Raw genomic sequence first — 14,489 nt, 5'->3', positions numbered from 1 at the left:
GCATCCTCTTCACCTCCATCTCCACAGCAACCTTCCAGAACAGATGGAAACACGCAGATATCAGACCTCTCCTAAAGAATGTCTCCGCTGACCCATGCAATCTCAAAACATTATCATCTGATCTCCCTGCTCCCCTACCCAGTCAGAGTACTTGAGAAAGCAATCAACCAGCGCTCACAAAATTCCTGGAACAAACCCACCTACTGGAAGCCTTACAATCAGGATTCCGTGCCAAGGACAGCACTGAGACTGCACTGATTGCCGGCACAGACGATATCAGAACATTCCTTGACTGTTGAGAAACCATGGCCCTGATCCTCGTCAACCTCTCTGCAGTATTCAACACCATCTCCCACAACACCTTCATCAACAGACTGTACAACATAGGCAACAGCAAGACGCCCTCAAGTGGATTGCCTCCTTCCTTACAGAACACATACAGAGCATCTGACTGCCGGCCTTCACGTCTGTAACCAATCAGAAGAGACATCACTAGATTTGTCATCATTAGAATGATGTGCATCACCGAACTCCCCATACTACCTGTGTCCATGATCACACCCAGATGTAGACAACCCAGAAACTCACATAGCATTTAAAAAGCACATAGACACAATCTTATAAACATCTCACTAAATACCACACACACTCAAACTACAGAACACACATTACAACTCATGCTCTTTAATGCTTGCTCTGTAGTACTCCACACACCAAACAACACAGACCTCATCACGAGCTTGATGCCCTCTTTTTCACAGATTTTCAAAAAGGGAAATAAGCCTTTACCTCAAATTCTTCATAAGCATTCACAATTGTGCTTTGTGGACAAACACCTTACTTTTTGTTTGTACTGGTATTTTATTTATACCTTTTACTTTATGAGTTTATCTTGTTTTTCATCAATTCATTTCAGTATGAAAAAGAGAAGAGCTAGGTCATATCTATATTATAACGAATTTACAAAACATTCTAAATACACATTAATCATAAAACATATTATACATATTACATCACATTGGACATTTACAAAACAATAATAATAAGAAAAAATACATCCAATACATGCGTATTTCTCAACCAATGCTGGTCAACTGGCTAGATTAATGATCCTATGTTTATGTTTGGTGCTTGTATAGCGCTCGATTCCTGAAGCGTCTTGGTGCTGAGGTGTGAGGGCAGAAAAGTATGGTTGTAAAAGGAGGCCAATGCGGCTGTAAAAAGACGGGTTTTCAAGCTATTAGATCCTAGAATTTTTTTAAAACAATGTCTATATCTGGTAACTGTGAATGCACAGGGAAAAGTTCTTCTTTGCTAGAATTAAGTGTTTCTGGAAAGGAAATTATTCTTTAATTCACAGACTAGAATTCAATTCTTCATTCCTCTGAGCTTTGATCGCGTGCCGACGCGTTTCGAAACCTGGGCGCTGAGTTCCAGGATTCTCGTCAGGGCTTTTAAATTGTGGCAATGTTGGTATTTTCTGTAATGAATGTGTAACACAACAGTTAAACTTCTATTTTGTGTGCTCCTTTCCTCAAATATCTCATTTTATTGCCATTTATACCTGAGAAGCAATAATCGTCTTCCCATCAAGTTTTCAGTGACCACACGGTGAGTTCTCTTTTTATTTCTATTAGAAAACAGAAAGAACCTGTCAAGAGTGTTGATTTATAATGCATTATTTTAGAAGGGCTTTCATGTCTTTTAGCTATTTCCTACCTTTAAATCCTCTTCCTTATCTTTTTCACAGAAGCATGGTTCACCCACACATCTTTGCACATCCTAGACAACCTTCTTCGCACAGGCAACAGCCTCTTTTGAGTGGGTATTGCACGTAAGAAGGGAGTAGGCTTTGCTGTCATCCATAAGTCCTTTCAGTCCTGAAAACCTTGCAAAGTAATACCCAACTACATCGAGCTTCTGCCATGCCATTTCCCTCTCTCTACAACTTAGACCACCACCTAGAGGCCTTCCGTGTAGAAAAAGGAATTCATTGATGACTTCTCAGATCTCCTCATCACCTCGTACATCTGACATACCCATACCACCCTCTTGGGTGTGAAGTCAAAGACATTTTTATTCGGCCATCAAAGACCATAAAAGCACATAGAGAGCACAATAAAAACTAAAATCAGAAACAGTGCATGATGGTTAAAAGCAGTGCAACAATTCATATACAATTTCCATTTAGGGTTGTTTGAACTGTCTAAAACCTTGGGTAAAAGAGCTAAAGCAAGCCATTAATACTAATGCTCAAAGAGTACAAAATCTAAGCTTTAAGGCGGGCATAAAAAGTGCAATGAAATATAAAGTGCAAATAATATTGTGCAGTACAATGTCTAAAAACAACCCATCACTAAAACATGTATAGTTCATCACAGCATGGGAACAACACAAGCTCATTATTCCTTAAACAACTTTTTCCCATATCTTAATGCTCCTGTGTAGGATTAGCAGCTGTATAGATTTAAGTCGGACATTGTGGGAGACTCACCTGGGATGCTCTGGGACCTGTGCGCATTCTCTGTTAGTGAATTCTCTGGCTATAGCAGTTTCCCACTTCTAGCGAAGGGGCAATAGTGAAGTGCCCAGGTGCTCCCGTATCGCCTGATATAGCCATCGAACCATTTGTGAAACCATTTGTGAAATGCCTGCAATAATTGGAAGGTAGGGAGCTCCTTTTTGTCCACCAACCAATGCCGGCGTATAAGTGTATGAAAAGTGATATTGCTGCATGGGTCAAGAACAGCGGATCTGGTACAGCATTAGCTCATACAAACTCATCATCGGGCATCAGGTTTCCATCTAAGAATAAGTCGCCCACTGTCTCAACTCCAGCTTCAGCCCGACTCCGTAAACTACAAGCTGACAGTATCCCCGCAAGGTTGGCAGACCGTAAAGTGGAACGTTTGGGGCTTATGGGCTGGGCATTTTGGAATATCCCAGTGCCAATTTCCAATAGTGGAGTGCTATTTGGAGATGGAAGGGAGGGTCTCTTACCCATCTGGCACCCGGGCATGCCAATGACTGTAATGATCCAAGTCTGATCCACTTGGGATAGTAACCAATTTCGAACAAGGTATGGCCGGCCAGCCAGTATGCCAACCGTTGCAACTGCCCGACTACACAGTATGCCTTAAAATACGGTGCCCCCATTCCCCCCCTCAGTGATCGGCAGCTGCATTTTGGCAATGGCAAATCTACGTCGACTCAGCCCCCAGAGCAATGACGCTAGGAATGTGTCAAGTACCTTGAAGATCCATGCCGGGAGGACTACAGGAAGGCTCACAAACTAGTACAGGAGCCTGGGTAGCATGACCATCTTAGAAACAGCCAGTCGCCAGCTGTTGTTAGTGGCAGGCTGTTCCAGAATACCACCTGAGATTTTAGGGAGTTAAGCGTTCAAACCACATTCCCGTCTATGGTATCAGAAGTGGTCCTATAGAAATGGATTCACAAATATTTAAAAGTAACTGGCTCTAGCCTAAATTGCAGCAAACCGAACTGCAGGCTGGGCAGGTTGTAATTATCATAAAAGGAGCACGCCACCGATTTTGAGGCATTGAGATATAGGCCAGATATTTTCCCAAATTGTGCGAACAGTGTACTCCATATGTAGGTCTTTAAAATATAATAACATATCGTCGGCATAGAGTGACACAGAGTGATTTGCCAAGCCGTCAGGGATACCATATGACGTCATTATGTGGCTCACATGACTCGTGGGTGGGGGGGCTCATGGGGGGGGTCACGTGGGAGTTCACGCGGGGGAAAGTGGGGTGGGGGATACATTTTTATATAAAAAATAAAAAACTTACATCACCGGGTCCCGTGCTGCCTCCACTGCTGGCTGGGTCCCACACTTTCCTGCTGTTCAGGAGAACAGGAAGCAGACATCCTCCCTACCCTCAGCCAATCACAATGCTGCAATGGCAGCGTTTTGATTGGTGCGGATGGCGCCCAAACGGGCGCCTTTAGGGAGACCATTTTCTCTATGTAAGCTGCATGCAGCCTACATAGAGAAAATGTAGAGTGTGCATGACTGGTTTGGTCGCCCCCAGAGGGCCGACCAAACAGTTAGGGCCCACAACAGTGGGTAAGCCACTCCTCCACTCCTCCCCACCCGCCTGCCCCCAACCAGGCATACCCGCCCGCCCCCTACCAGGCATACCATTCTGCTTTCTCACAGCGCAAGAAGCATAAACATAAAATGGTATTTAAAATACCATTTTATGTTTCTGCTTCTCGAACTGCGAGAAAGCAGTGGGGCAACGCTCCTCCACTCTAATGGAGGAGCTGCTCCTGGGCGTAGATGCTGTGCCAGGGGCTCTAAGGCTAGCACAAACAGTAAGGGCGAAAGGGGGCAGCCCCGACGTGTGCCTCAGAAAATGTGATATGCAGGGAAAATGCTGGTTCCTGTTTTTGCTCGTGCCATTGGTCTAGTGTAGAGTAACTCAACTCTTCGGCAAAATTCTGGAGGGATTCCAAACTTGGCAACCACAGCCGGCATATATGACCAGCTCAGGGTGTCAAAAGCTTGACGAATATCTAATGAAAGGCAGCCCGCTCGTGGAGATTGTTAATGAGCTGCATGCAATAGAGCATAAAAATGGCGAATGTTCAGTGAGGTGCTACACTTGGGTATGAAACCACATTGATCTGTATGTATTAATTAGGGGAGAAGGGGTAGTAGTCTTGTTGCTAAGATTTTACTGAGAATTTTATATTCTGTGTTGAGAATAGAGAGGGGCCTATAGGAAGTGAAGTCTGTCGGGACTTGTCGGGTTTCAATAAGGAAGTTACTATTGCCTCCCTGATTGTGGACAGTAGGGTGCCTTCTGTGAGCGAGGTATTATACAGCTGCAATAATTTAGGAACTAGGTGAGATGCGAATGTGGAATAGAACTCGACGGGGAACACATATGAGCCCGTTGTTTTGTTGCGAGCGAGTCCCTTTATTGCACCACGAATCTCAGCAGAGGTCAGTGGAGCCACTAAGTCTTCGATACATGCATCAGAGACAGTAGGGAGCTTTACGGATTTGAGGAATATAGTGGTTGCTTCTGTCCCATCTAGGGTGGGGGAGAGATCCACGTAATAATCCTGAAACGCCCTGTTAATTTCTGCCTGGGTGGTAACCAATGTGTAATGTCTATCGTGTACCGCCAGGATTGGTGTAGGCTAGTGTTGTGGTCGTATTAGACAAGCTAATAATGTACTGGACCTGTCTGCTTCGGCTTGTGTGCGTAGGGTATATACATTCAAATCAATTACTCGCAGTCGTTCCAGCAACTCTGCATATTTTTTCTAGCCTCTTGTAGTTCCTTCACTCCTTCTACTCCTTTCTGGGCCAGTGCCTGCAGTGTCCCTTCCATCTCTGTAATGTCTCGAGCTACCTCCCATCTGGCACCCACAAATGTCCCCATAGAAACCCCCTGAATCGTCACTTTGAGGGCTTCCACTCCATGGATCTAGTTGTAGCCGAACCCTCATTATCCGCAAAGTATGTAGTGATGGCATTTGCTAATGTGCTTCTCAATACTGGGTCTTCAAATAGCAAGGGCTGTAAGCGCCAGGTTGGAATTGGCGTTGGGATATATGGTCCCAGCTAAGCATCAATTCTATTGGATTATGGTCTGAAATGGTTTTTCCTAAATAAGTGCTCTGCGTAATCAATGGGAATAGGTTCGGTGCGCAAAGGAAGTGGTCCAGTCGGGTATGCAAGCAGTGCGGGTGGGAATAGTAGGAGTATTCACGCATACCGCAATGTTGTAGTCTCCATACATCCAGCAGGCCCCATCCGTTAGTCTATCTAGCCAAATTCTTGGCCTGTACTATTGCTACTGTTTTCAACAAGGGAGGATGAGATCGGTCCAACTCTATGTCAAATACCGCATTAAAATCTACCCCCAGCACCAACGGATATTGCATCCAGTCTGAGAGGGCACGTGACAGGCGGGATAGGAAGGCCTTCTGATCTGTATTAGGTGCATAAATAGATCCCAGTACCACTTGATTACCATCCAGAGCCCACTGCAATAACACCTACCTACCCCGGTCGTCTATTCTACTCTCATTAAGAGAAAAAGGAACACCAGCACGTAACGAAATCGCTGCCCCTCTCGAAAAGGCAGAGTAGGCAGTCGCATAAAACTGACCCCTCCATCTTCTCTGCAACAAGTTTCTGAAGATGTTAAATGTGTCTCCTGTAAGTACACTATTTGAGCACTAAAATGATGTAACTGAGCAGCAATTCTATGCTGCTTGTGGTTCGAGCCCATCCCCTATGTATTCCAGGAGATGATAGTGTATGATTTAGCTACAGACATTATTCATATAACACAGGAGCATCTTCAGTGTCCCCCCTTAAACCCCACCCCTCCGGATGTCAGCAGACAGACCAGCAGCAAATCGAACAAGACATAGTCCCAATACTGGGTCAAACAACTGAACTTCGGTCGACCAAACTGCATGTTAAACAAAAACACGATAAACTATAGGGAACAAGTGCTTTCGCTTGTAGGGTAGGCTGTTAACGTGAGATACGTATATACCATTCGCAATGGGTGGATTAGCCCAGGACAGGACGGGCCATGGGACAATTCCAATTGACCTTACCATGCTGACTCTCGGTATGTATCCTAGTCACGGAATATTGTATACCAGCAGGGGCTCGACTCTCAGAAACAAATTAGCTCCTTTCTTAAGGCATACATATAATATCTAAGAGCTGAGGAGCCCCTCCCATCCCTAATAAATAATTTTCAGCCCAGTGGGTCGTTACTTAGCTGTGTAAGCACTGAGGGAAACACAACTATGCTACCCCAGAGTCTGAGTCAGAATACACCTCCTCTGAGGGACTGGAGATAATAGGTGGGCGGGGGGGTCTGCAGAGCAGATGCAGACGGGAGGGCCTCTCGTCTGCCCTCCAATACCACCTGTCGAGAAGGGGGATCAGTCACTGTTTCCAGGCAGGTTACTCACCACGCCGCACAGCTCCACCTAACTGTGCCCATGCTCCCGCCCTCGCTGCTGCCACGAGTTCGAGCCACCAGTGATGGTTCTCCGTTTTTCCTGTTCACCGTTTTTTTGCCTTTCATTTAGCCTTTTTACTTGTCTGCTTATCTCTATACTATCCCGCATATTTCGCCATTTCTGCTCTATTGTCTCCATAAGCCTCTCTGTACTGTTGACCTTTCTGCCACCTCACTTTCCCACCGCTGCGTCCCCTGTGGCCCCACCCCCCTTGCTCACCCATTCGCCCCCGCACCCACCTCCCAGCTGCTCCTCCCTCCCACCTCCCCTTCTTAATGGCAGCGCGCAGCGGGCGTGCCTAAGGCAAGCCCGTCTGCACCAGTCCATGCCTGGACTGTGCCCGGCGCCAGACCCTCTGGCCCCCGCGAGAGCCACGACACCCGACACTGATACGACGACAAATTCCTCCACAAACTCAATGCCGGCTGTTCACCCACCTGCTTCCAGGCCACCCCGAAGCTCACCCACAGACCCTTCACCTACCGAAGAGGCCCCTTTACTAGCCACCCAAAAACAACGGCATGGCCTGCCCCTCCCACCAGAGCAGGTCACAAATATCTCAGATGCACACTTCTCAACACCCGCTCCGTCCACAAGCACGCTATCGAACTCTGGGACCTACTCGACTCATCCTTCCCGAACGTCGCCTTGCTGACGGAGACCTGTATGAACCCATACTCTGCACCCAACATTGCCATAGCCATCCCGGACGGATACAAGATCACCCACAGGGACCTCACCAACAGACCAGGAGGAGGAATTGCCATCGTCCACAGGAACACCCTCAAAATCTCGACAAGCACCGAAGACACCCTCAGCACTGCCGAACACCTGCACTTCCAGATCCACATCGATCCCAACACCACCCTCAGAGCAACCCTTGTCTACAGTTCAGCGACTCCATCGCCGATGTCGTCAGCACACACGTCCTCGCTTCCACAGACTACATCCTTCTTGGAGACCTGAACTTCCACCTTGAGTACCCCAATGACAACAACTCCGTCACCCTGATTGACAACCTCGCCAACCACGGACTCAAACAGCTCGTCACGACACCAACACACTCCGCCGTGCACACGCTTGGCCCCATCTTTTCCGCCAGCAACCACTTCACCTTCAGCCAGAGCACCGAACTCCACTGGACCGACCACCGCTGCATCTACTTCTCCTTCAAGAAACACACCACGCACAACCACCCGCAACGCATCCCCCACCGCAGCTGGAACAAGCTCATCGAAGACCAGCTAATCACCACCCTCGCCCGAGACCCACCGAGACCGACCCCACCGAGACCGACACAGCTGCCTGCAACTTCAGGCAATGGATCGACGACTGCGCCAACACCCTCACCCCAATCAGGAAACCCTCTAACAAACGTACCGGCAGGAGGGCAATCTGGTTCTCCACCAACCTCCAGGCATCCAAGCAGACTTGCCGAAGACTCGAGAAGAAATGGTGCCATGAACAGACACCGGACAACCACTCAGCCCTCAAGAACGCCAGTCGCAAGCATCACCAACTCATTTGAACCACCAAAAGGACCTCCTTCAAGGAACGCATCGAGAACAACGCGCACAACAGCAAAGTGCTCTTCAGCATTGTGAAAGAACTCGCCAACCCCAGCTCCAGCTGCAACAACATCCCGCCATCGCAAGACCTCTGCGACTTCCTAGCCACCTTCTTCCACCGCAAGATCGCAGACATCCACGACAGCTTCAACACCCAGACTCCCCCCGACAGCCGCCAACACTTCAGACTCACCGCCCCCTAACCACACTAGCCTCCTGCTCTCCTGGAACCACGTCAACGACGACAACACAATAAAAATCATGAACACCATCCACTCCGGCTCACCATCCGCCCTCACCACATCTTCAACTAAGCGAGCTCCATCATCGCACCCCAACTCCGGAAAATCATCAACAGCTCCTTCAAGAGCGCCACCTTCCCAGAGAGCTAGAAATACGCCAAGTTCAACGCCCTCCTCAAGAAACCCAAGGCGGACCCAAAGGACCTCAAGAACTTCTGGCCCATCTCCCTGCTCCCGTTCCCGGCGAAAGTCATCGAGAAGACTGTCAACAGGCAACTGACCCGCTACCTCAAGGAGAACAACATCCTGGACTCGTCCCAATCCGGATTCCGCAGCCACCACAGCACCGAAACTGCCCTCATCACCGCCACCGACAACATAATGGCCTTGCTGGACAATGGCAAAACCACGGCCCTCAGCCTCCTGGACCTCTCGGCCGCCTTTGACACAGTCTGTCACCATACCCTACGCACTCACCCCCACGACACAGGGATCCACGACAAAACCCTGGACTGGATCACCTCCTTCCTCACTAGCAGAACCCAGAGAGTCCGCCACCCCCCATTCTGATCCGAAGCCACCAAGATCATCTGCGGCATACCTCAAGGATCATCCCTCAGCCCAACCCTTTTCAATGTCTACATGGCACCGCTCGCCAACATAGTCTGATCCCACGACCTCAACATCATCTCATACGCCGACGACACCCAGGTGATCCTTTCCTTCACAAGGAACCCCGCCACCACCAAAACCAACCTCCATGAAGGGATGACGGCTGTCGCAGAATGGATGTAGAACAGTCGCCTGAAACTGAACTCTGACAAGACAGAGGTCCTCCTCCTCGGCTCCACCCCCTCCGCCTGGGACAACTCCTGGTGGCCGGCCACGCTGGGAGATGCACCGACACCCACCAACCATGCACGCAACCTGGGATTCATCCTGGACTCAACACTTTCTATGACCCAGCAAGCCAACGCCATCTCGTCCTCCTGCTTCAACACCCTTCGCATGCTCCGCAAGATCTACAGATGGATCCCCACCAGAACCAGAAGGATAGTCACCCGAGCCCTCGTCAGCAGCAGGCTGGACTACGGCAACGCCCTCTACACAGGAACACCTCTGCTCGCCTCATCCTCGACATCCCCCGACACAGCCACATTACTGCCCACAAGAGAGACCTGCACTGGCTCCCTGTCAACAAGAGGATCACCTTCAAACTCCTCACCCATGCTCACAAAGCACTCCACAACACCAGACCATCATACCTCAACAAACAACTCACCTTCTACACCCCGAACCACCAGCTTCTATCCGTTGACCTTGCCCTCGCCACCGTTGCACGCATCCACCGAACAAACATCGGCGGCAGATCATTCTCCCACCTCGCCGCCAAGACATGGAACACCCTCCCCATACTCCTGCGACAGACCCAGGACCTGCTGACCTTCAGGAGACTCCTCAAGACCTGGTTATTCAAGCAGTAGCAGCACCCTCGCCCTCCCTCTCCCAGTGCCTTGAGACCCTCATGGGTGACTAGTGCACTCTACAAATGATTGATTGATTCATTGACTGTGCTCTGTATCGTAAGTCCTTTCTTCCATCTTCGTGGAGGCCGCTGCGATTTCCATTGCGATCTTTCAGGGCGCTCAGTGTTCACTGCTGTTTTTGTCTTTCATCTGCCCATTGTCGCTGGCACCTGGGCTATTATAGAATGTGGATCGCTATCCCCATACATGTCTCCAGCACCGGAGGTGCCCGCTTCTTGCCTATCCCAGGCTTGGAGGCATGGATCCTTCTAGTACCCCCACGCTTGCACGTACCAACCCCTCCGGCAGTATTCGATTCAGCCCTCTGGGCCCAGTGAAGCAGAGGGTGGAGGTGGAGGGAAAGGCAGTGCCCAGGAGGGTTCCAAAAGGGTACTCTTGGGTTCTCTCAGTCCTCTCCGGTCTGGTTCCCGGGGGGGGGGGAATTAGCTCCACTCACCACCGGGGCCCTTGTGGACTGAAGGTGTGCCAGTGGCTCCAAACCACACAGGGGGGCTCCTGGGCTGCTCCAGCCAAGTCTGCTAGGTCTGCAATGTCAAGGCCCCTGGAGTACCAGACACGGCTCAGCCCCCCCGTCCTCGACACACCACCAGGGAGAGGAGGGTGTAGATGCAGGAGAGGATCAGGTGCAGTGGGCTCTAATTATGTCTCGTGGGGGCTACTCAGTCCACCCCCATCTGGTGCACAGATCCATGCACAGCTGCAGGCCCCATCCCCGGGAAGGGGGGCATTAGCCAGGCGCACTCACCGTCGAGGTCTTTAGGAGGCCCAGAACCAGAGCTGTTGGGGGGACTGTATCAGGAGGTGTGGGGTCTCAGGCACTCATCAGGACCGCCGCCTCTTCCACCGATGGCTGCAGTATCCACTCCTGTTAGCTGGGGGTCAGGGGGAGGGGTGGGCAGTCAGTACCTCCAGAGAGTCCAGAGCCTCCGTGCTCCTCGCAGGCATTGTCACCAATCGGTAATCAGCTAGGCCCGCATCCGGGGCCCTCATGTATGTCTGCGTGCTCAGAAGGGTGGTACCAGCCCGGTGAGGGGCCACAGGCAAGACCGCTGCTCCTCAGTTTACGTCCGAAGCCATACCCCGCCTCACTGCAGGAGAGCTTCAGGACTCCAGTCATCCTCAGCAACAGAACTGGAATGCTCCAAACAGAGCCATGCAGGGCACAGAATTGGGACCCGGGGAGCCCCAGGCACTCCTCGGGGCCGCAACCGCCGCAGCAGTCAGGTCGGAGTGTCTGCTCCTGGTAGACGTGGTTCAGAGGGAGTATGGTCCGCGCCCCGACCAGTTCGGGGCCTCCAGTCCTCGTTTCAGGAGTCGACGCCCTCTATTGCACAGCTAGGCCCACATCCAGGGCCCTCGCGTGTGTGTGCACGCCCAGGAGGATAGCACCAGCCCAGCAAGGGGCCTCAGGCAAGACATCCGCCTCGCAATTCACTTCCACAGCCGTAGGCCCGTCTCAGCGCGTGAGTGCTCCGAGTCCTCGGCAGTCAGCAGCATCGCCGGGTAGAACACATTGAGGCCACTCTCAATATATTATGGTTTCAGGCATCACCTGGGGTCCCGGTTGGCATTCGAAATGGCCGGGATAACGGATGATTGCTCGGATTAGGTGCTCCGGGCCCGGAGCACGTCGCTTATGCAACCACCATCTTGGGCTGCTAGCCACGCCCCATCTCCAACTGAGTTATTGCCTCTTTCTGCCCACTGTTTCCAGAATAGGGTTCTGCCTATTAGTTTGATTCTATGTTTATGCCATAGAGAAGCAAGATTGGAGTCGGCGAGGCAATTGGATAAGGTTTTATCAACGCGTGGAAGTCTCAATTAGAAGTAAATTTACACAAAAAATGATGAATAGCAAAAAAGTGTAAAGTAACTACTGGGTGCAGTAGTACCTTTACATGTGAGTAAATCTACAAGTGTAAATTTACCTTTGTGACGAAACCCCTAAAAGTTGTTATGTAAATACAATCAGGCGTTAAGCAAACATCTTTGCATGTATTTAGATTTAGTAAGGTACCTCTGGGTATCCCTAATTAATGCAGGACACCATTTCCCCCACCTACTCCTATGGCTTTCCATTTTGAAATTTTCTTTGCTCTCTGGAGCTAATAAGAGCATGGTAAGTTTCACTTTTTCAGTTAGTCTGAGGGTACATCGAACTAAGCTTTTTCCCATAGGAAGAACTAAACTGATATACCTGAGTCCTTCTAAACAACATAATTAAAATACAATAAATCTTGTTTACTAAATACATTTTTGCAATAGTAGAAGAGGTTTGTAAATATTCTCATATGCAACACTTTGCAAACCTTTTTAAAGTTGCACTATGTGAATAAAATAACATTAATCCAAATAATGTAGATGCATGAAATCTTTAAAAAAAAAATCTTTTAAAAAAAAGAAAGCATACAAAAAACTATCATATAAGTATTTTAGTTTAAATACCTACTTAAATTATTACAAGCGGCTTCTCAAAGACTAATAGGTCCTCTGAGTGTTCTATACACTTGCTTGGTAGCCACCAAATCCCAGATAGATACAAACTTCCACTGCCTTAACATGGAAAAGACATACATTTTGAGAAACGCTTTGCTGAATCCTTTCAATTGACCATCAGACCTTGAACCTCCACTTGCTCCTGTGAACAGATCATGCAATATGGGAGGGATCTGTGACTCAGTTCTCTTCTTTACCCTGCAAACCTAGGGAATACCTAAAAGTGCACATCTTCTGCTCTAGAACAACCCCCAAATCTGTTCCATGGTTGGCTTGTCTCAAAGGATCTTTTTCATCAAAGCTCTAATTCTACCAAGGCTATTCTTCTACTTATCACATTACCTCAATGCCCCACTGAGCACTCTGACAAAACATCAAATGGCCAAAAATAGACCCGTAAGAATAATTTTTGGTCTGGGGACAAGAGCACACATCCTCTTATCGTTCAAAACTAAATTGACTGCCCGTCAAACAAGTTATTTTTAATACCGTCTGCATTATCTGGGAGGCTAAGCACCATAAAGCCCCCCCACATACATAACACAGCTATTGACTGACCAAGTTGTAAAGAAACCTACGGTCATAGAAAGACGTTAAGCTTTCTGTAATCAAATGGAGTGGAAAAAGCCTAGGAGGGAAACAGCCAATTGCAGTGGGTACATAATAATGGAAATCACTAATTCCTCTGTGAAAAAGGCCTAATTCTAAGACTTTCAAAGCCAACCTGAAATAGTACCTAATGAACATGTGATGCTTTGTGAACTCCAACTCAGTTTGCTATGTCCTCTCTTTCATTCTATCTTCCCCAAATCTGTCCTTATCCCTTTCATGCCATTCTTTGATTTTACCCTTCCCTGTGCCTTGAAAATGATTGTTCTGGTGTATGTTGCACATCACAAATATATAAATGCAAATGCAAGAACTCTAAAATGCATAAATACATAAGTAAATAGCTATTAGCCTTATTATGAGTATGGCGGTGCCGGAGTGAGACCGCCCGCTGCCGCACAGTCAAGGAACTGCCCCCCAGATCGGGAGATTTCTCCTGGTCTGGCATGGGGTTATTTGGCATTCCCACGGCGGTGCCTATGAAATAGGCACCGTAATGGGAACATCAAAGGCAGTGCCTGCATGGCATGGACTGCAGCAGAACCCCCATGTGAATCCACATGGCGTGAGGCACCAGTGGTCAGTTTCCTCACTGCCACACTTTTCATAGCAGTCTCACCGCCATGAAAAGTGCGGCAGTGAGGGAATGTGTAATATGCTTGGTAGGACCGCAGCGGTCCCGCCAAGCATGCTGTGGCTTCAGGACTACCGCACAATGACGAGGGAACGCTGGTCCCTGCCGGGTGCTGCAGTTGCGGCGGTCCCAGGGTGGGCCAACCGCTCTAGTTGTAATAGGGCGGTCGGGAGACCACCACTGTGAGTATGGCGATCCGTGGGCCACCAGACTCATAATTAGGCCCTTAGTTCCATTAAAAATACTAATAAGTTTTGTTTTGTTTTTGAGTCCTAATTCAGATAAATATGTTTTTCAGTGCAGGCTTTAACAGGCCTGCATATTGTTTCCTGAACCATAAATTGAAGCAATAAACTTT

Source organism: Triturus cristatus, chromosome 8 (genome assembly GCF_964204655.1).
Source record: "Triturus cristatus chromosome 8, aTriCri1.1, whole genome shotgun sequence".
Classification (NCBI taxonomy): domain Eukaryota; kingdom Metazoa; phylum Chordata; class Amphibia; order Caudata; family Salamandridae; genus Triturus; species Triturus cristatus.
This window is presented reverse-complemented; position numbering follows the sequence as displayed.